At 45.3% G+C, this 21,029-nt stretch overlaps 1 protein-coding gene across 2 annotated transcripts in view; it reads left to right on the top strand.

Moving 5' to 3' along the window:
• The first annotated feature begins 12,498 nt into the window (after positions 1 to 12,498).
• The window catches only part of VILL (villin like), a 41,487-nt gene continuing 32,956 nt past the window's right edge, over positions 12,499 to 21,029 (top strand). The window contains exon 1 of one of the 2 annotated variants that reach the window (XM_085316481.1): positions 12,499 to 12,574. The gene's annotated coding sequence lies outside the window, so the exon portion shown is untranslated. The remainder of the gene's footprint in view (positions 12,575 to 21,029) is intronic. The other variant, XM_085316482.1, reaches the window with a different exon arrangement.

Raw genomic sequence — 21,029 nt, 5'->3', positions numbered from 1 at the left:
ACTTATCAATTCCTATGAATTTTCCATTCACCTCTCCTATTTTCACGGCCAGTTGTCAAGCAATTAGAAAATGTCTGATTTTTTTACTGCATTTTCAACATTTCAGACAGTTCTACCGTTCTTTCTTTTGTTCATAAACGAGCAACAATGTCATCTAATTCCTTTTCTAACACTCTGGAGAGTGTTGTTTAGATAGTCTTGTTTTCTTAAATGTCTGTTCAGCAGTTATCTTGATGGGTCTAATTAAAAACGCCCAGTGGCACAGTAGAAAGAGACAAGGTCTTTAGCAGGCTAATGTAGGTGGGGGGAGAAGGGGAAGCGCAAGTTTTCAGGTACGTAGGCTTGCTTTCAGATCGAAAACAAAGGTAGCTACTTCAAAGCATTTCAATAAAACGCTTACTATTTGAGTGGGAAAACATGTAAGATCAGGAACAATGAATCCAGATGCTTTTTGCTGAGAAAAAATGGGAGAATTCCCTTACATTGTGGGTGGACCCAAGCCATTGGGTGGCGATGGCCAGAAGTTGTGTATTCTTGAGGTCAGTGTTTTCCCTGCTGGTACCTGCTCCCAACGCCGTTTCCCTTTTCCTCTGGTGGCTCCCGTTACTGCACATCCAGAGCTAGGCGACGTGGCTTCGATCTTCCTTCAGCCCCCCCATCCTGATCCAAACGGCACTGCTCAGTGGGAAACCTGAACAGAAATTGCTTTGGTCATGCCCGAAGCCCTGTGAAAAGGAACCAAACAACCCTTTTTTTGCTGCCTCCTCTTTAAGCTAGGAGGGCTTTATGGGGCTTTCAAAGTATCCATTTTTTTGATACTGTCTCCCACAGGGAGAACTCTATCCTGTATTCTTTTGGCTACTACATTTACTGAATCAAATTATCTTGCTAGAGGCAGATAAAATAGAGGCACAATTTTAAACATTGCTGTTCTTTTGGGGGAAGTTGCTTACGCAGTTGAATTTTTCTCAGTGGGGCTGCTGATGTGGTCATGTTAATAGATGTTCACACCATCAAATCGGGAAAACAGTCCAGGCAAGGGGATCTCCAAAGCTGCAGGTAAGCAAGATGCCACAAGCCTGTCTCTCCGAACAAAACAGGGCGAGGATGCCTGCAGCTGAGAGCTGATGGGGACCAACTAACCCAGCAACATCTTGAAACCACTGGGCTCAACGAAATTACCATGAAGCAGGTGAGTGTTTTGCCTTGTTTGATACCTACCCTAAGGACAGGCTATAAGATTTTTCAAGTGCATTTCCCTGTATAGCCTCTGCTTTTATGGAGTGCTGGTATTTAGAAATCAGAGTGTGGAGTAGCATTCAGCAGATGTGCTGGACTCATCTTCATTGGTCTTGCTTTCAGGTATTTCAGGAGTAGAGGTAAGATTTCGCAGAGGTGATTAAAATTAGGGACGTGAACAGAGAGACTGTGTTTGTCTCATCTGCACAAAGAAGTAGGAGGGGATCAAATGTATGAATAGAAACCAAGAGACTTTTTGGAAGGGAGCCACACTGCAGAAGAGAAGCTGGGCAAGGCAGTGAATGGCAAGCAGAACTGGGATCACTTACGTGGTGCTTCTGAAGAAAAACAGCCACAAGTTCAAAAACAGCAAACCACCACCTCCAAAAAAACAGAAGTTTCCTTCTAGGAATATGTTCAATAAAAAGGTTGGGTAAGATCTGGGAAATAAATGGCAGAGGAATTTCAGTTGGAGTTGTGTTCAGCTTTGGCCAGTGCACTCTAAGGCAAAAAATATTGATAAGCTGGACTGACAGTGCTACAAAAGTGACAGCATGAAAAACATGACCCACGTGGAAGGAAAGCAGCACAGACAGAGAATGTCTTCTAGACAGGAGAAAAATGAAGATCACTTGTCAGGATAAATACTTTGTTTTAAGTAGGATGTCAGTCAAATTTGTCTCATGTCTAGAAGAAGAAACAGCTTCATTTTCAGCAAAAAAAAAAGATTTCGTCAACGCATCAGAACATTAATACATATAGCCACGTCATAGCTGTAAATATATATGACCACTGAAGCAGGATATCTTGAGTATGTTCATAACTACTCTAGGTATCCTGCTTCACTGGTCATACATCCTTTATTCAACGTCTCCTTTAGTGGAGATACGGAAGAACAAATCCAGCTATCGTAATCTGGAAGTATAAATCTCCCTGGACTCTGAAAGTGGCCAGGCATGAACAGTACTTAATATTTCCCAGCTTTAAGTGGAAGCACTTCTTATCTGGATAAATGCAATACACACCCTGCCCACATCACAGTGCTGCAAGTGATGCCTCTTTCCCTTGGCCACGCCAGAGTCTCCAAGGCCACAGGACACCATGCATTTCTGCTGGAAAAAGAAACAAAAAAACAAAAAACCCTAATGCTGCTTATTGTCCCAGAAGCAGACATATGCCTGTCCATCTTTTTTGGACAGGTGGGAATGCATCCGGACTAGTAATGATCTTCAAAAGCAGCTATTGTGAAAGCTCCCTGCACCTAACAACTGAGCTGAATGTGAATCTGCTGCTATTTGGTTTCCTGAAAGTGCGAGGTGCAAAGCACCATGGTGAAGCAGCTTCAGAGGCATCTTTGGGATATGTAATCCAGCTAGGAAGCGTGGCTTAGGAGAGGAGAAGGGGAATGTAAAGAAATAGCTTTAAATCTCCGTCATCAGAGATTTGAAGCATTTTGGCATTTGGCTGGAATGGCTGAGAGCTGGGGTGTGGCTTTTTACTGAAAAATCAGTGATTTCTGTGTAAAGTAGAACATGTTGCTGAGAGAGCTGCTTTCCTCAGCTTGATCATTTTGCCACTAATTGAGGCCAAAAAAAAAAAAAAAAAAAAAAAACAATTCTGGAGGACTGTTCCCCATTCTGCATTTCCTAGGTACAAACTGCAATCCTTTTAAAATGGCAGGAAGCTTATTTCTTCCCTGGCAGGTTTATCTGACCATCAAGCACTGGGCTGCATGCAGCCTCCCACAGAGGAAGCAAAGAGTGTGACCAACACAACCAGTTTTTCTGAGCTGCAAACGCGGATGTTGGGGTGTTAATTGCTCTGCTTTGCAGACATGGTCCAAAAGCTGGAAACTTGTCCATCCTGTTTAAATCCCCTTCTGACACTGGTTCCTGGCCTTCATGTGTTAGTGATAGACTTTTCCCCTGCATGATTGGAAAATGATTCATCTACCAGCCCAGGAATGCAACCCTGAAGGCATTGCTTGTGGTTGTCTCCCAAAATGCTCTCTGGAGTTGGATTTCCGTATGCTGCAGTAGAAGGATTGTGGCCAGGAAAAGTTCGCTCCAATACATTTAAGTAAAGAGAAGTCAATTCCCTGCCTCATTCAGATCCTCTCTGGGAAAAGAAGTCCTCCCCAAACTGTCCATACAGCAGACCTGCCCTGAAGGACAAAGAAGAGCTTCCTGGTGGAGGTGGGAATGAGCTGCCCTTCCTGAGCTTGGGTACTGGTGAGCCATAACATCGTCTTCGTCTTTCCTATTCGTGAAGGACGTGACGCTCCTGATTCCTAACGAGCCAAAATCAGAGTTAGCACCTACACAAAAAAATGGCCAGGAAGCCAATGTTTTTGTGTATGTTGGTGCGATCTCTTATTCACATGCACTACGTCTTCCCTGGCATCTCTTTATCCTCTGTCTCCAATGATTTTGGTAAAAAATGGAAATGCTAGTTGTATTGTACAGTCATCTACAGATCAGAGCCTGCGCCATTAGCTGCTGGCCATGAGCTCTGTTGGACAACGTGTATAATCCAAATAAGTGAAGCTATATATCTAAAAGAGGCAATTTTGTGACTTCCAAGGCCTTCCATTTCTGCCAGAGCTACTAAGAAAATATTGTGATTTGCAGAATGGGCCTTTTTATGCAAGTGCTGCTGGCTGCTGTTCAAAAAAGCCAGGAAACATAGGAAGGAGAAATGCTAAACTGGCCTCTTTCTGTTGGGAAGTGGGGCAAAGATGCCCCAAATGTTTCCTCTCCCTCCTGGTAGAAAAACTGCAGTCTCTTACCGACGTAACTCGAGTCTGTCGCTTAGTGTTTAAACACGGTAACCAGAACTGCCCGGAAAAACTCTTTCAGCTCATGTGAGCTCCTCACCCAGTGTTAACGCTCTCACCCGCTAACAACAGATGGTGTCAATATTTGTACTGACTAATAATCGAAAGCATGTCAAAAAGAATTAGGGTGCATCAGCCTCATTTTTCTTCCTGAAAATTAGAGGGTTTGAGAATATACCACAACTTCTCACTGGCCTCTCATGCAGAGCATGGTGGAGGGTGAGGGAGACCATCGCTCTTTGGCACCTGAGCTTGTGACCAGCTTTGCAACTCCAAGTGCAACACAGTAGTGAGGTATGGCCCAGTGGGTGATATGGGGGACACAGGAGAACTGGGTTTCAGTTCTGTGACTTCCTGAGGCCCTTTTCTGTGAGGTGACTTAACTCTAGACTGTGATGTTGCCTAAAATGTGGCTGCATAAATTCTCCGACTGTTGAAGCAGCTATAATTATATAAACCAAGTTGTGTTCCCCTTGAACAGTTTTCATGACCCTTGTTTCCCATTTTCTCAGAGTATCAGACAAGTTTTATGGGTCCTGGTTGACACCATCTGCTCCAGCCCACCCTGCATTTGCTCTCCTATTTAGATCCATGGGGTATTCTGCAAGAAGTATGCAGAGGCAATGCTAAGAAGACTGCAGGAAGCACAGAGAACCGTGTACAGTGCCTAGTAAAGTGACTGATCTTCATTCATCAGCCAAATTGAAGCTCTTTTGAATATCAGTGCCCACATCGTGCTTGCTGCAGCAGTATTTGAGTCCCTTCCAGGAGTACAACGTGACTAACATGTAATGTGGGGGTAATGAAGCAAGTGTGTGCATCAGGAGTTGAAGGTGCTCTGTACCCTTTGGGGACTCTGAAAAACAGGGGAGGGGCAAGATTTAACAAGATGACAATTTCTCAGCATTTACAATGATTGATTTTACTTGTTCTTTCCTGGTTGGCACATTCAGGGCCACATTCCTGCAAACAACAGCTCCCCGCCTTGGCTGCCTTCTGTAACAGAGACCTGCAGACATGGTCTTGGCTCTGCCTATTGGTCCCGGGGCTCAGTGGCTTGCCTGATTTGTCCCTGGACCCCCCAAGACTTAAAATTCATTAGCCTCATTCATCAGGTTTGAACAACAAGAGTTGATAAACTTGACTCAGCTACCAGACTACCCCTGCAAATTTTTGCCGTGTTTCAAGGAAAGACATGGGGAGCAGACTCAAAAGTCCCTGAGCAAAGCCCCAAGCCTCTCCTCACTGCCTCTCTCAGGGCAGAGCTCCCATTTGATGTGGCTTCACGGATATCCCCATACTTGGGCACCACATCTGGGCACCATCGTTTCAAGGAAGACACGCAGCTGCCATGGCTCTGATTTCAAGGGGGGCCCTCGTGTGCGTTCACAGCAGATTAGGGCTCCAAGATTCATTACCTTCCCCCACACCTTTGCAGAGAACAACTTTGTGCAGGCACACATACAGCCAGGTCACTGAAATGACAGAGATTAAAAATTAAACTAGAAAGAGAGGGTGGAGTTATTTTGTGGGCACTCAGGTATAGTCACCAGTGTGAGCCACCGAGTAACCGCAGGGGTGAATACTGCTGATCTATCTGAATGCTAAAGAAAAGAAAAATGGTAACGGAAGGGTGGAGACTCCAGCAGTCTTCACCACTGAAGTTGGTATATCCTGTAACTAGACCTTTTGGTCTCCAAATTATTTAATTCCCATTAAACCCATGTGGATCAACTGGTTTCTCTGAGTGTTAAAGGACTGATCTTGTATCCCGCAGGAGGCAAACCTGGGTCACGTTTCCTGCAAGGTGTAGGTTCGCCATTGGAGACCTGAGCTGACTTTCTGGTTCTTGTGTGGAATCCATCTGGACAAAACAAAATGGGATAATCTCCCTTTGCTTCACGTGCCATATAACACACGAGAACAACTCATTAATCCTTTGTCTTGCTTGTGCGTGGTGCAGTTCCCACGGAAGGACAGTCCCAAGTGGCCTGGACTTCAGGAGATGTCACTGCCACAGGACAAGCAACTTCTCTGCTGTGCAAGGCCTACTGCAGGCTAACCTTTGCCGGGTTCAAACACCCATTAACTAGCGACTGTGCTGCTGAATCTTCCCTGGCTGTTCAGCCTGTGCTATGAAATGTATTCTTGCTGCTAGATTCAGCTGACTCTGTAAATTGCAAAGACTCTGCTTGATGACCCTGACCAAAGCGTGCTGGAATTTGCTGGGTTTCATAAGGTTTTCATTAGGGCTCAGAGAGTCTCTGAGGTTTTGTGAAACTTCTAAACTGTCTATACAGCAACTTGCAAAATTGTCCCATTTGTAATGTTTGTACTGTTCTTCTCTGCTTTTTGTCTTCCTCTCCTCTTTGTCTTCCTCTTCAATGTAAACATGCTTCTCTACCTAGGGAAAACATCTGTTTTGTACTGTGACTGAGGCCTGAAGACAGGGTGGTGACACGATACTCAATAGGAGATTGATCTTCATGACTGAGTCACCAAGTTGGCTCTTGGGTGATCCCAGTGGCTGTAGATCACTACTGGTCAGTACACCACATCCACCTGCAGCCTCTGCTCCCTACAAGATGTGATTCCTCTAGCAGCAACTGGTAATCTCTGCTTCCATCTTAAGACTGACATGAGATGGCTAAAAACTCAGCACACAGACTATCTCTAAAATTTAGATAATACCATTTGAATAGTAATAACAGCTCTGTGTAGTACAAGTTTACTGTTAGTTGCCTTTATTTAGTATCATTAGTTGTCTAGCTAAGTTCTCACTAGGTAACTACCTTTCTTCCAGCTATCCTTTTGGTCCAAGGAATATTGTATAGACCAGCTCTGCATGCTCCGGATGCAGTGTGCTGTGGTGGTTTACCACGGGATTATGAATTTAGGTGTCTGTAAATCACCAACATTTGCTTTGCAAAGGGCTGAATCAGGATTTAAGATCTCTAGAACATGTCTGTAATTTCATAATAGTAACAAGCAGCTGACAGTCCAGATCCTTATCTCAGCAGATTGTAGCTTATGAAAAACTGAGAAAAACAGTACAGTGGGAATTTTGTTCTCCTGCACATCATTTACCCAGAGTTAGATTCTGTGAAGTCCAGCACATTGCCTTGAGGGCCATCCCATCAGACTCTATCTCTTCACCCAGGCCCAGTCCTGATGGATCTTCACCTGACACCAACTACTTCCTTAAAGTTTCTCTGCACCTTGGAAAACCAGACTCATTTTCCGCAGCAGTAGAAAATGGAAACTTTTATAGTACAAACGTCCTATCAGACAGTCAGGCGATAACCCAAGAACAAAACTGGTAAAAACTGCCCAAGCTCTGGCTTCAGTGTCAGGGGTTGGGCACTGGATCCAGTGACGACCTGGGTGAAGGGTCTGTTAGACTTGGGTGCTTCTGGGAATCTCCTAACGTAAAAAAGAAAGATATGAACACGGCTAGATCTAAAATGGGGCCCCCTCTGCCACAATCTTTCTTCTTTATCTCTTTGGAAGGAAGCCAGCATCGTTGTTTGCCCGTGCCACGTCACTGTCTCACCTTGGCTATCCGGTTTTCTCAGTGCACCTGTTAATTCTTGGCCATGGCACGACTGAGCAAACGGAGAGGGGCACAGAGGAACCCACGCCCGCAGTGCACACATACATGGCCGGCCTTCTCCAGAGATTAGAGACTTCTGAGCTGCCTCTGCACTCAGACGAGTAGCAAATTAACCTCCTGAAAGGTCTTTTGCTTCAAGTTGCTTCAAGGCAGGAGTCTCTCACCAGCAGAAGAAATCCTTCCCTGAAGATTTCCCTCTGCATTCCCTCAAAAACAGTTTTGGGAAAGGAAAAAAAAAAAAAAGAGAGAGAGAGAGAGACTGCTGCATAACAAAGTCTTCAGTATCAGCCAGAGCTCATGCAGAAAGACGAAGGGAGGTCTGGCACAGTATGGCCATTTCCATCGTTGTTGTCACAACCCATCATTGCCATCAGTACTGTTGTATTCACTGAGATATTTCCCCTTTTGGACTACAATTTTTTACTCAGTGAACCATGCATCAATATTCCTTGTCCAGCAACCTGAGATGTTTAGGGCTGGCACCACTGATCTTACTGTCTGTACCTTACCACTGCGATGGATCTTCTCAGGCAACTGCTACACAGAGTTTGAAGCTGGGCCCCCTACAATAGATGCAAACTATCCTGGGGAGGGAGGAATCACTCATGTGCTGGAAAACACTTGGGAATTTGTGTGTGGCATATCCTCTTCCAAAAAGGGGTAGTTTTGATGTTGTTTTTTAAATTAAATGCTTAAAATTTAGAGTGGATAGAGATTACAGTTGTGCCTCACCTTCAAGAGTACAGGTATTTTAGGATAAGCCCTGGCAACTCGTGCTATGGCATTATAAGATGCACTTTTCCCCATAGGCCTGAGGAAACACGAGCCTCACATCCCCAGTTCACAGCCCACCATAGTCAGCTTAAAATAGGAGTTGCACTTAGATCAGCAAGTAATGAATTGGAACAACAGGTACAGGTTTCTTCTGCCTCAGTGCCATAACCCCTTCGCCAGGGAGATTGCTCCTGTCTTGACCTGCTGCAAGCTGTTGGCTCTGGGAAGGCAAACTGAATCTCTAGATCTTTCATCAAAGAAATCCAGCCTCAAATCGGCATTTATCCTTGTGTCCTTGGCTTACCAAGGAGGCCATTCCTTTCTGCAGAACTGGGAAGAGAGGTGTTGGCCTGGCCTGCCCTGGCTCATCTAGATTCACGGTTTGCACGGCTCCAAGGAAAGCAGTGATCGTTACCCAAGAGCTGTTGTGAAACGGCTCTTCTGTGGAACCAAGGTGCCGCTCTGCGCTAACAGCTATTGACCCGAGTGGACTGGAGAAAGGATGTGATGACTCAGGGCAGCTAAATTTGACTGTGTTTTGGCCCATGCAGCACAGCTTTGCACCATGGGATCTGCAGTGCAGGAGCGCTGCTCACTCAGGTGTTCGGGCACCTTCCTCTGCCTCGAGACATTTCCATTTTCTGCGGTTAAACATTAACCAGAACACAATTGCCCATCAGGTGCAGCTATGTGCTCCCCAGTGAGGTGGTGTTTGCAGAGTGCTCCCTTACGAAATGGTTTCTATGCCAAACCCTGACTTCAGCTGGCCCAGGCCTAGGTAAAGTCATGGTTGCTTTTCCCCGTGGCAAAAAGGGCCTTCCCTCAACAAAATGCCCCTTGAAGAGAGCTGATCCAAATCCTTCAACTGGTGCTTAGCCCCTCATGGCTGTCGGTTTGCAGTGCCTTGCTCACCATTAGATGCCATGGCTGACCCAGATGTACTTTTGGGGGAGTAACTTCAGCGAGTTAAAAGCCCCCAATGTTTGCATGTACAGATCTGTTGGCAGGCCCATGAAAGTCTCCCTGTAGATTCTTCATTTGAAGGTAGAAAAATGCCTTAGGGAGGGTTATGAGGAACACGTAGTAAAAAAATAATATTATTTGGTTTTGGATTAAGGAAAGTTCTCCTGAAACATTCTCAGAAATTCATGCAATCCTTCGGCAGTTACAAGTTAGGGCATTTAAACTTGCATAAGCATCAACAGGTCTTTGCATCGGTCTCTTGAGCAGCATGTACATTTTTGATGATTTTACTTCCTTCCATTGGTTTTCCAAAGTGTGAGATCCCTACTGTGTTATCTCACCCTGCAGGATTTGGCCCTTTTGTCTTCCCCCGGGAGTGCCATACCAGAAAACAGAGTGGAAATACCTTTGCAATGTGTCATTTTGCAAACACATCTTTGGCAGAGCCTGTTTCCCCATACACAATGTTAACCTTGTCCACAGGCACGTGGAATGGCCAAGAGTGAGACAGATGGGGGCCTCTTTATTTTGCACTTTGGCAGAGTCTTACTTCCAGTAACTTGTGATTTACCCCAGTATCTCCTAGTAACAATGTCTTCAATGTCTTAGCGTTGTACTGGGTCACTGAAACCGGCTTTCATCTGCCATCTGTCCACACGAAAAAAAATTCCTAAACTACAAGATCTCTAAGCTCTGGGAATACTAACCCAAGACCTGGGACCAGAATATGAATCCATCGCGTCGCGCATGTGGAAAAAATAGCTGGAATTGAAGATCTGAACAGGAACATCTCAGATCATGTCTCAATTACGAAAGTCAGTCATTCTGTTTTCCACCAGTTCTTAGTTAAACTGCTTGGAAATAACGTTTTGTACTCTGTAACTGCATGTCATGACCAGAATTAGCAGGGAAAAAAAGTACCTGCAGCTCAGCACTAAATGAGCACGTTTCGTGAAAAACTTTCCTTTTTTCACTTGGGACTGATTGTTCTAAACTGCTTTACAGATATTTCTACAGACTCAGTCTCCTTAAAAACTCACCAGAATTAATTGCTACTTTTCACAGTGAAAATGAAGAAGAGTGGGGAACAGTGGTATATCAGCCACCAGATATTTTTGGAATTCCTCACATTACAGATCTCTCAGGCCTAAGAAGGCCTGAGATCCATGGCAACTCTATGTTTTCTTAATCCCATTTTGATATCTGGCTGGGATTTAGCCAAGGAGCTGACCCATACTCACCTCCAGTTCCTGTGGGTTGCTCAAAAATTAAGAATATGACATGAAAAACTTCATGGGTAGGAAAGTAGGAACTTGGATAGTTCCTACTTGAGATAGATTACAGAATCTCTATTCTTGGAGATATTCAAAACCTGATTTGACTTGGTGCTTGATAACCTGCACTAGCTGACCCTACTTTGAGCAGGGTTGGGTTGGACTAGACGATCTCCAGCGGTCCCTTCCAAACTCAGCCCTTCCTACATCTCTCTGACACGTACACCATCTTCATTCTTACATGTGAGATGGCCTAGTGACCATTTTCCTCTGCTCCAAAAGGTGGGGCAGGGTTGTTATTCTTGTTTCATAGATGAGCACTGAAGTCAGAAAGAATTAATGTTCAAAATCTCATTTCCCAGGGAAAACAGTGAAAAGCTGGTCTCTGAATTTCTCTGAAGATCTAGGTCTGAGCAATCTGCCTGAAAGCATACAGGAAATCAACAGTGTGAGACTTGAGAAGAGGGGCCTGCATGAAGGGCAAATGCCTTCTCTAAACCAGCAATCTGATCTCCACAGGCTCTGTCTCACTGTAGCTGTGCCTTGGCCCCCGAAGGAAGAGCTGCCTGGCGACAACAGAGTAGGAAACGATACCTGAACCCCTCTCCAGCGAAGGATGTTCCCTCCACCGGCTGCAAGTAGTGTAGTGCAGATGTCAGGCAGGAATAGTTGGGACGGAGAGGACATGGTTTCCCTTCAGTTAGCCCACAGTCAGTGGCATCAGGGCAGCTTTTGGAGGGGGCCCTGCATTTTTCCCTTGCAGATACTGTTTGGCTTTTCCTAACCAGGTGCTATGAAATCACAACATGAGGCTGCATACGAATCTCCCGGTACCTTACAGAGGAGGTGACCATCCCGTTTCTGTCCATGTGTGCTGACACCTGAATGGGCAGAGCTGGAGGGAAGGAAACAACCAGAACCAGAATCAGAAATCCCTTCTTGGCTGAGCATCCTGAACATCCTGCTGTGATATGATATTTTGGCCTCTAATCACATTTGATTTTGCAAGGGTGTTTATCACTTCTACCAGATAGGGACACACAAACCCCTAGTGAGTTATCTATCCACTTCTGACCTGTCAGCTACAGTCTTTTCCAGCAAAGAAGAGAGCCTTCTGCTGTGGGAGGTGACTGTAGCAAACATTGCCAGCCTTTCTGGGATTTTCTGGTTTATCATTATCTTTCTTCTGGGAAGGCAGCCCGATTGCATGCTCTAATACTCTGCTATGTGCCCCTTTCAGCCACTAATCTTCCCAGCAGTCCTCGCTCCTGCTCCACGTTTCCCAGGCTGCACAGAGGGCTCCAGTCCACAGGACACTGACCCCTGCATCGCGGGGAGCTCGGGAGCGGGTTGTCTCACCTCAGACAATCTGCATGTCAACAGCTGGCTGCCAGATCTTCCCCTTCAAAATCAGGGGCTGGAGCTGGGACTCCTGGGCCCAGCTTCTAACGTAGCTCTGAACATCACTGTGCCTCACTTTGTCCAACAGAGACGGAGAAAAGGGGAAAAAACTCTCCTGCTCTTTCAAATCTGGATCAAACAGGTTTCTAATTAAAACAGCCCTTAATCATTAGCGCTCCATGAACTGAGAGCTGCTGGATATTGGATGCAAAGAGTAAGTTGGTTGAAACTCTCTAGTACTGGCTCCCTCTTTGTCCCTCTGCGAGCCTGGGAATGGGTGTGATCTCGGAGTAGGAGTGTCTCTGCAGTTAAGTAGAGGATTGAATTACTGAACGCTGCTGTTCCCTAGCTGACAAGGTAGCAGAACAGCAAACAAAAGTGCCTTGAAACTAGCTCGCCAAAGGGGAGAGAAGACTGTGAGTTTAGCAGAGGAGGAGGGTCCTGCGAGGAGGACACTGCGCACTTTCTGGTAAGGTAAGCAGCTTTACTGTAATCCTCTCAGTTTTCTTTCTAAAGGCCAGAACTGTTTTATGATCACTCTGTGGGATAAAAAAAAAAAAAAAAAAAAAAAAAAAAGAAGCAATGAAAAGAACAACCTCCCCCCCCGCCCTCAGCATGAGTAAGTTGTTTAAATTAAAACAAAATTCACCAGGATCTCTTTACTGAAAAGAATGAGGCCATCTTGATTGCACCATGTCTGGTACTGCACTTGGGCTTGAAATAAGTCGATATTTCAGATCTCTGAAAATCTGGCCAGTCTAGATATCAGCGCACGCTGCTCTGAGGACACATGCTTTTCGTTTAGTTTTCTGCAGAATAGGGCTTTGATTTCATACAACAAGCAAGGCGTTTGGTTTTGACCCGATTTGTTTTATGTTTTGCTGCCATAGGGACTTGCTTGAATGCCTTCGTAATGTGGTCATGTACGCAGACAGCAAGAAAAAAGTCATTGGAAGTTCTTACTGATAAATCTAATATTGATAAATCTGCTAAGGCTGAGCTGAGCTGCTTTGCTTTATTGGTGCAGGATGTTTTCTCATCCTGTTATTTGAGATGCAAATTGTGCTAAAAGAAAATTGAGTTGCAATGGCGTTAAGCTTGAGGCTTTCTTGCCAGTATTTTTCTTAGGCGTGTCTATTAAGAACATACATACTTAACACAAAGGAGAAGCAGTATGAATTAGCATCTGTAGGAGGTTCACATTTATTCAAGGCTACCCTGGCGCAGATGTAAACAAACGTTACAGCAGCGGGAGCAAACTGGCCCCACAAGAGTAGTACTTAGGTGGTGAATCATCCAGGCACTCTTTACACACTGCAGCTAAATGGGTAGATTAGAGCCTGCGAAGAGAAACAGAGATTAGACAACCAGAGTGCATCCGCCTTCCTCTTCAGCAGGGTTTTACAATACCCTGTTGCTTCGGCGCAGAGTGAGGTGGGAGCTTGCTGCTTGCAGAACGCAAGGGCAGGCACCAGCCAGCGCAGTCCAGATCAGGGAAGCACTGGCTGTTCCCCCACGTTGCTCTGGCAGAGCCAGGTGAGCCTTCCCCTCCTCCTCCTCCCCGCACAAACAAACTGCCCTTTTCCTGCTCCGATTCCCTTCCCACCAACAGCAATGTAGGTCTCATGACGTTATTTTGCAGGCAGGGTTTTGTGGTAACGGTTGCTAAGGTCTCCCAGCTGGGAGCAAAGGTTTCATGCCATGGCTGCAGATGGTGTCATCCTGGTCTTTTACCTTCCCAGGATCTTGGGGCTCCTGGTTAGGTTGAGACAACAAACTCCTGCTCTTAGTGGCCAAGGGTGCTGAAGATACTCACAGGAGTATCAGCAGGGATGCTGATCGTTTCCTGGAACTGTGCATCTTTTATTGGACTTTACGCATTAAAGTTGTTACCATCTGTTCCGAAGGGCTGAGACTCGCATGCATGGAGGACACCCTCTGAGACCTTCCTCGTTTCAGGCTCGCTTTCATGGGGGGGTGGATGCGTTCTGGAGTCTGCCTCTCCAGCACTGCTCATGCAGCACTTGTTCATCCCCGGCCAGGGAAGTGACCAGCTTCAACATCTGCCTCCTGCTTGGAAGGGAACTATGCTGTTAAGCAGGTTAAGACCTTGCCATTTCCAAGTAAAGCTCTGCCCCCTGGGGCAGATGCTCAGCTCTGGTCCAGGCATATCCTGCTGGACCACAACTCTCCTCTCAGTTTTGATGGAGCTGGATACACTGTACCCCTTTTTGATCCAGAGCTCTGTGCAATGAAAGGCAGCCCAGGGGCATAGTGGAAGCCTTTGCACTACCTAATCCAGCTCTGTTTTAGTCATTCCCAGAAGACAAGCATGTGATAATTAGCCCTTCTCGAGGTCCCGTGTTCATACAGAGCTCTCTTGCATTTTCAGCCTTCTGAAATTTGTTCTGTGTGACTGAACTGAAACAAATTCACGGGTTTCAGTGTCTGCTTTAGAAGCTGATCTGCTATGTATGAAATACCCAATCATGCAAGGAATCAAAGACTTTAATATGGGCATCCCATACCTAAAGTATCTCTGCTCTAGCTCTTTGTTTATTCACATATATTCGTCAGCTTCAGTTGGCCTCTCAGACAAATATACATTGCACGGTCATATGGGGATATGTACTCCAAAGATGCATTAAATCTTCTCTTTTCATGTTCTCCCTTTCCACATAATACTATCCTGGAAATTGGCCTAGTTACAATTTATCTTGCATGATTATACATTTCCATTGACTATTTTGCGTGTAAAAAGAATGCAGGAAGGGGTGAATATCATCTGTAAGTCTCTGACAACCTTCAATTTGAAATGTCCTCTCAGATGTAATGTTAATTTTCAGCATAGAATGCTGTGCATTTGCTCCAGTTGCCTTGATTTCCAAAGACTTTTGCTTGAAATAGAAATCCTACCTTTTTTTTTCCATCCTTATCTGAGCCTATTCACGCTTATCTGGTTCAGTGCTTGGTAGAGTAACAGTGAAACTCATTATTACTGTGTAGCCACGTCAAAGACATGAGACATAGGGGATGCTAAATTGCATGGTTGAGCTCCGTGAGGTTGAGTTCCTGTGGAATGAGCTATTTAGAGCAGCCAACCTCTCCTACCTAAAATTGTCCTGTTGCTGTGCCCTGGAAAGAAAGAACGGGTTTCTGGATGGTCCTTTATATAAAACTGCTCTTACAAAAACAGCTGAATAGGATAAGAAACAGGCAGAAATCATATTCTATTCTGAGTGATCGAGACTGTAGAGGTATCCACCTTCTCTTTGGGAGGGTGGTAGATCTCACCCATCCTGAATTTTTCAGGTGTCTGCTACTCTCCTCTGTGCTCAGACAAACCTCTCATTGGCAGTTCTGGGTACAGAAGTAGGTAAACTCTAAGGCTCTTTCAGACATCTTAATCTGAAAATCTCTCTTTTTGAAATAATTTTTCTTTTCCCTGTGCCCAACTCAGCAATTGCAGAAGGATCTAATGGATCCCTTCAGTGTGTTTCTATGGGCTAATGTTCACCACGTGTTCAACCTGCTTGGCTCCTGATGGAGGTGTCCTCAGTTCCCAGGTGGTCTCCCATTTGGGTTCAGGACCTGGGGCTGTTCAGAGTGCTATTTACAGTAGGGATGTTTTGTTATTTTGTCCTCGTGCAGTTAGCTTGCTGCTCTCTCAAATCTGGCCTTCATTTTGCAAGATGGGATTGCAGTTTCCTGCTGCATTTGTATACTGGGTCCTGCATGGGCTGGATTTCCCCTTTAATGCCAAATGAATGCCAGTGGGCAGACAGAGGTGGACAGACCCATCAGCTGGGGCTTTACTTTGTGCCCTGCAACACCTACTGAGAGCAGTGCTTAGGAGTGCAGAGCACCCAGACTCACATGGGATGCACCAACACTATCCATCATACAGCTGGTGGGGCCACAGGGGCAAAGCTAGGCACCTTCATTGTCCCGTATCCATCTGCTCTTCGCTCTTCATAATCCATCCTATCTATATTTGCCCTCTTTTCACCTATACCCTCTTCCTGCCATGACAGAGAATAGCCACTGAAAGGTGGGTCAGCCATCTCAGGAAGAAGGCACAACAGCAGAGTGGGATGGTGGGAAGATGTCTCCTCAAGGAGCAGTTGCTTAAAGTGGAGTGATGCAGGTACAAGCTGTGAGTGGCACCCACAACTCACTGAGGAGAGCCAAGTATGATCTTGTAACCCACTCTAGGTTGCAAGAGCTGAATGAAACAGTAATAAACACACTGCATACAAGGTGCTGGATGTTCCTCTGGTTTCGCACAAGCCTAGATGATAACACTAACACTGGTGACCGCCACTGAAAAGATGGAGAGGAGAGTGTTGCTAGTATTCTCCTGAGAAGTCATCTGGAGGTCTGGCTGTTTCAAAAACTTAAAAGCTCATGTAAGAGAACTCACACTGTGCTTCAGGACCCTGCTCTGAACATGGTAGCCTGCATTAGATTGGTTGGTATCACATAAGTGAGGTGTTTATGCCCAATAACACAAATGCCCCTAAGATGGAGAAGCTTTCCTTTGCAGCTGAAGAAATGAACCTACTTCCTGAATAAATCCATTGCTTTGTGCCATGCCAGCCAGGAAAGTGCAGAATTACTTACAGAGTGCCCCACTTGGTCTAAGTCATTTCATTCGCAATCCAAAACATAAACCTGTTTTATCCAGAAGTCCTAGGTCCTCCTGTCCTAGTTTGATGTGTTGCTTGCAGGTCTAAACTGGAGCAAGACTGGAACAGTCCCTTCCATTTGACAGTTAATATGAATCTTGCCACTTCCCACTTGCAAGTTAATGCTCTGGGAACCAGTTCTCCAGCCGGTCTGAACGGAGCTAGAGCAGCCACCCCTTCTGCACCACAGTCAGACAGAGGTGCTGATAACAGGGGCTTATTCAACAGCACTTTTTGAACAATGCAGCAGGGAAAACCTGCTTTTTAGCTTGCATACACACATGTATGTGTGTGCACAGGCACGTATATGCACACACACACACACAATAATTATAAAATTCTTATATTCAGTAAGCAAAGATCTGACTCTTAGACCCAGTTGTCAAAGAGTCTGAGCCAGGTGAGTACTGGTGCTCGCTGTCTGAAAAATGGCTCTTAATTTTGGAATCTCACTGATACCTAGATAACCAAAACCAATAAGATCCTGATAGATAATTAGGCATGTCTCTAAAGTACCAGTTCCAGAGTGAAGGAACCTATGGCAGTAGCTGCCTTAGGAAAACATGGCCATGACTGTCTGACAAAACAGAAAGCCCTGGAGGGGAAGCACTCTTCAGGTTTGATGAAATCTTCTAAGATCTCAGTCTGCAAAGCCTAAGTTTAACTATACTTCATGTTACTTGGTTCAGTCCACTCTGGCAGAACTTGCAGATGGGATCATTGGGGACCACAGATGGGGTTGAACTCCCGTGAGAGAGATGGAGGGCAGAGTGGGAAGACTGGGCCCACCACCCAAGGCTTTCTCCAGGAGACTGAGGAGACACTGAATCCCACCTGACCAAGATTCAGTAGACCTGCCTCCTTAGATCCTACGTGAGGATGAGAGGAACCACTCTGGAAGAGAATTCCTCAGACTTAAGCACCCAAGATATCTGGCTGAGGGTGGATATATCGCAGCCCTTGACTCATTTTCTAGTTTTTCTCCAAAGGAGTGTAGTGCTCCTGCTTTGGCCAGATTCTTCTAATCCTCCATAGGAAGCAGTGGCCTGATTTCTTTTCTCCAAGGTTTTTTATTTCTTTTTTTTAATGCATCTTCAAAAGACGAGTGACAGTTGTTAGCTGAAGAAGAAGCAGATCTTCCATTTCAGGTGGGAAAATGCCTTGTTTTGAGAGTCTCTCTTCAACTATCCAGCTGCCGTACCCTTCCCGTAAACCTCCTAAACTCAGGCACTGTACAGGGCTCAGGAAACTCTTGTACATATGACCAAACATACATGCCCTTTTCCTGGATATGTCGGCACTCTGTTGTACTTCCCCGCAGCCAGTAGGTTAAATAACGCTCCATTCAAACGTTGATGTGGGAGAGGATCGTTATCTTTTTCCTGGAGGTAGTGAATAATTAGAAGCTTCTGAGAAAGTTTCTAACCTGAACTGCTTCTCTGGAAACCAGGAAAAGGAATTAAAATGGCTCCAGCTTTGTTTTCCTTCTATGTGCATCTCTTGCACTCACTGTGGCACGAAGCCAATGATCTTTCTCTTTCACTGGGGGAGGAAGATCTGAAAGAAAAGAGACATTTGTCCATAATGAATTGGCAAGTTTCATGCTTTCCATTCCCTTGGGATGGCTCTGTACCCTTCCTGACTCACTAACTTCATCGTGAGAAGCTGAAGGTGGAATGGATACCTTTGAAGCTGGTTTGAGTCAATCTTTGTTTTATTATTCTAAAAGAGTGCACCTGGCACCCTACCAGGGGCAATGCTGCTGCCAGGCACTTGCACACAGCAGGCTTTTAGGAGCTTCTTGTGCTGCTATCTTTTTCCCCCCATGGCTCATGGGGAAGAGAGCTGGTAGGTTTGCACTGAAGGAGTTTAGTGTCGGTCACTGGGACTGATTTGGGGAAGTCCCCCTCACCGCGCCTTCCTGGGAGAGCCCGCAGCTTTCAAAGACATCCTTAAAGAAAGTCAGGGGAGAATGACTTCATGGGAAATCAGTCAGCCCAGACCTTCTCCACAGGACACCACAGCAAAGGTTATCTGCCTCCACGCTTAGCCAGTTTGATCTCTCTTTTTTAGTGCCAGTCACTGCTGAGCATTATGGTCTTTCCATTCAATAATATGACTGTGGAAACTCAGGCTGTATGCCCTGAGAGTTGTGGCTGGTTTTAAACTTTTTGGTTTAATTGTCATTACACAGTTCTTACATCTTTGAGAAGTTTGTTTGGACAATACAGCATGTTCCCAGTAGAATAAGGAAAACAGTCATTTGTTAAAATTTTAAAGGGAGGATTCTGATATGGAAGCAGTTTGGGAAAATCTGCTCATACAAACCAGTTTCCCAAGACCATCTGCTTGAAGATCAGAGTCCTGGAAAGCTACCAGCAGTAAGATCAATACAGAGGAGAAAGGAGGTCATAAAGGGAAGTGCGCACAGATGAGCAAGAGTTTCTGGATGGAGAAAAGTGTTGAGCTAGAATTTATGGCAGGTGGAAATGAGGCAGCTGCACGGAGTAGTCAAAGTCACAGGAGATGAATTGCAAGTTGCCTGCTCTTCTAAATCAGATGTCCTCCAAGGGATTTGAAGAGAGAGATGAGGTACAGATTGAGCGCTGTTACAACTGGGAAGGTGGTTGTTACTTATTGTGGTCCTTCCTTTTAAGTGAGAAGCAATAATATGTTCAGAGGATTAGTGCAAAGCCCTTGTGCAGTATGTGGTGCACAAGGGGATCACAGCATCATTGAGTTTTTTCTGGGGAAAAAAATGTGTTTAAGATACAAAGTCAGAGGTGTCAGAAATGGATGGGAGTGAAGGTACCAGTTACAGGAAGGGATGCTGAGCCAAAGGTCTGCTTCTCAGGACTGCTGTTGGAGAGGAGTTAAATTCCCAGGCTTCAAGAGATACAATAGCTGGGTCCCGGAGCTTGTGTCAGACTCTCTAAATTGATCATGGCTTATAGAAAACCTCTGAAGGTACCAGGTTTTCCCTCACATTAACCCTGACCAAACTTCAGTTCAGAAAATTCATCCCAACACCATCCCTGACTTTGCCCCAGGAGCAAAGAGCAGAAAAGATTAGTCTCCTGTGATGGCAGATAGCTGTTTGGACAAGATTTGTTCTGCCAGTCCCTGCCAGTCATTCACGGAGAAAGGCGAAAACCTACTAGTCTGAACTCAGGGGAAATTCATTCTTAGCTCCGGACTCAGCGCCCTGCAGAGGTGAACAAGAAGTTTCTTTATGACATGAGGCCACCCTTCCTGATGCCACATCTCAAGTTTTGATCCATGAGGAGAGGAGACTTATGAGGAGACTAAAAAAAACCTTTCAAACCCTGCATAATCCATCCAGATGATTTGGTATCAAGGACAGAAGGGTCTTTTTTGACCTATGGACATGGCCAGGCAAAGCCCTGAAACACGAGGTTTAATCCATGTTGCTGCCTTAACACCAAACTGAAGGGCTGTGGGTGAGCTGGGGTGGCACAGCTTGCTGTTCCCTGCAGGCTCTGCAAGGGAAGCATGTGAGCAGAGGCTCAGGCTTTTGCAGAGCCCATGGATCCAAGGCCAGAGAGCATACCCTCACCATTTAGCCATCTCATTTTAAAGACATTAAGCAATGGTGAGCCTGCCAGCTTCCCTAATAAGCTGTTCCAATATTTAATTACAACTATGATCAGAAGTAGCATCTTATTTCAAGGCCTATTTTACCTAATTTTAGCTGCCAGGCAACAGCTCTTTTCAAGAAGGTTGAAATGCTCTCTGTGATCAGATGTCTCCTGCAGTCACAGGTGCCTGTGCATAGCTCTCTCTCTGACACACTGGACACACCAAGCTCCTGAATTTGGACTTCAAGGGACCTGAAGGAGGAGAGTGATCTCAGCTGTACTTCTTTCCTTTTTACCTCACCCAAAAGCATGTTTCCTAATCCCTGCCTAATTACTGTGTCCCAGCAAATTCAATGTGGGTAATGGGATTCAGCTTTTCTGATTGCAAACCCTCCTGTGATTGTGCAAGGAGTGAGGAGCTGTTACCAATACACATATGATGGTATATACGTATGCACGTGTATGTTCCAGGAGCTCTCACTTACGTAAACTTTGCCTTTCTTCCAAGAAACTAGAGGAGGATATTTGATAATGTGAATGATTGTGTGACAACATGAGATAGAAGACAAGTCCCATTGCTGGGGGTCAATTATTTCCATGTGAGATGAAAGCTACTTTTTCTCCTGCTGTAGTAGTAAAATA

Source organism: Rhea americana, unplaced genomic scaffold (genome assembly GCF_003343005.1).
Source record: "Rhea americana isolate MKP2758 unplaced genomic scaffold, rheAme1 scaffold_47, whole genome shotgun sequence".
NCBI classification, from domain to species: Eukaryota; Metazoa; Chordata; class Aves; order Rheiformes; family Rheidae; genus Rhea; species Rhea americana.
Note: the sequence above shows the minus strand (reverse complement) of the source record. Positions and strands in the feature narration are given on the sequence as shown.